The following is a 2,072-nucleotide window of genomic DNA, read 5'->3' as shown; positions in this document are numbered from 1 at the left end:
AGCACCTCTCAAGGGAGGTGTCCAGGGAACATCCTTACCTTAGATATCCTTATCCTTAGATGCCTAAACCACCTAAACTGTCTCTTCTCGGTGTGGAGGAGCAAAAGCTCTACTCTGAGTTTCTCCCGGATTACTGAATTCATCACCCTCTCTCTAAGGGAGAGTCCAGCTACCCTGTGGAGAGAACTCTTTTTCAGTCATCACCTAATTGTGGCCATAGGTGAGAGTAGGTTTAAAACAATTGGTGAAATAAATATGATTGTGAGAACTTTGCAAATGTTTTGATTTACATTTTGAACATTTTTTTATAGAATAGGACTTGTACAACAGGTAAGAAATTGACTGTACATAACTTTTACACGGCCAACAAATGTGCACTTGTGAGGATGCAGCTCATGAATTGAGACACACCCTAAGGTTGAGCCCAATCACCCCAAGAAGTCTCATTCTGGCTGCTTGTATCTGGGATCTCGTCTTTTGGTCACAGTCCACACCTCATCACCATGGGTGAGAGTTGGAACATAGATCAGTAAATCAAGGGCTTTGCCTTTTGACTCAGCTCTTTCTTTATCATGACTGACCAAAGCAACACTTCCATTACTGAGGATGAGGCAACAATCTGTTGCTCCATCTCCTGTTCCACCCTACCATCCTGAACCAAAAATGACATGTCATAATAGTAGGATGGAGGTCTCTCTCTCTCTCTCTCTCTCTCTCTCTCTCTCTCTCTCTCTCTCTCCTTCAAAATATCAAATATTCCGCTTCCCTATACATCAAATAAAAAAATAGACTGTAATTGCAATATTTTCAAATTTATCACAAATATACTTTATTCTTTTTCATCATATGTGCATATTTGAAAACTTGTCTGACGTCAGTGGAGGTAGGAAGAGCAGGAGTTACGTGTTTGAAGAGAGAAACATGCGCGCGCGTGTGTGAGTGTGTTTGTGTGCGGGGAGGAGGGTTCCATCGTGAACGCGCCTGACGGATCCCCGTCTGGAGCGTGGGCGCGCGCATCTCTCTCCTCCTGCGCGTGAAACGACTGCAGGGGAGCCAGATGCCCAACTGCGAGCTGCTCGCCTGTGGATCCCCGTCCCGAAGAGCCGAGCAGGCAGACAGAACCCAACCAGACGAGGAGAGGAGGGGGAAAGCCACAGTATAAAAAAACGGAGTAAAAGAAAAGACAAAAAGGTTTTTTTTTTTTCCGGGGGAAAAATGCTTGTCTGATTTTTTTTTTCTTTTTTCCACCCACCCCACACTGTGTCCTCGCTCTCTCCGTTTAAACGTCTGCTTCAAATGAAGATCTTCTCTGGACTTGGAGTACCGGACATCATTAGAGAAAAAGCCCTCTTCCCACTCCGCTCCTCTTCCTGCTGCTGTGACTGTGAGCGCGTCCTCCCATCGCCGTGGAATATACCGTGCGCTTCTCTGCACCAAACCATGGAGATTATATGACGTGGATTTACGCTTTGAACAAATCTGGACACGTACAAATCAACCTCTTCTTTCTTTTTTTTTCCCCCTTTTTTTTATACTTTTAGATTTTGCGTTTATCTTGGTTTGCGCTTTCGTTTGATTCCCATTCCATCTTTTTAGCTTCTACTCCTCATTTTTGCTTTATTTATTTATTGTTTTACACTTTCACTAACCCTCTCCTACATTTTTTTTTGTTTGCTTTGTTTTCTTTCCCGTTTTGGTTGCTTTGGGACTCGTAGAAGTGGGATGCCTGAGGGAGTATTAACACCAGCGGAAAGGGGAGAAGAATCCGCGCGCAGCACAAACCCTGAATGAATAATAGGCTCTCTTCTCTCCCCACTTCTCCGTCTGAGACGTGCCATGGATGGGAAACTTAACTTGGATCCACGGAACCGATCGGGGAATTGCCTCCTCCTCAAATAACTACTGCTGACAGCGAGCAGGTAACAACAACAACAAATAAAAAAAAAAGAAACTTGTGTCTTTGATTCATGATGGTCCGCTTGATGTGCTTGGTGGGGTTGATGTGACTGGACAGGTGGGAATCATCCTGAGGATGCAGCTTTCAGGCGATGTACTCCACAAGGCTGTTAATC

At 44.6% G+C, this 2,072-nt stretch overlaps 1 protein-coding gene across 1 annotated transcript in view; it reads left to right on the top strand.

Moving 5' to 3' along the window:
- Positions 1 to 960: 960 nt before the first annotated feature.
- Positions 961 to 2,072, top strand: part of LOC106534815 (adhesion G protein-coupled receptor B2) — a gene marked incomplete at its 3' end in the record, with an annotated part of 49,145 nt that continues 48,033 nt past the window's right edge. Inside the window, 1 exon segment of the mRNA XM_014031579.1 lies at positions 961 to 1,919.

The sequence above is a fragment of the Austrofundulus limnaeus genome, unplaced genomic scaffold, assembly GCF_001266775.1.
Source record: "Austrofundulus limnaeus strain Quisiro unplaced genomic scaffold, Austrofundulus_limnaeus-1.0 Scaffold1274, whole genome shotgun sequence".
NCBI classification, from domain to species: Eukaryota; Metazoa; Chordata; class Actinopteri; order Cyprinodontiformes; family Rivulidae; genus Austrofundulus; species Austrofundulus limnaeus.
This window is presented reverse-complemented; position numbering and strand designations above follow the sequence as displayed.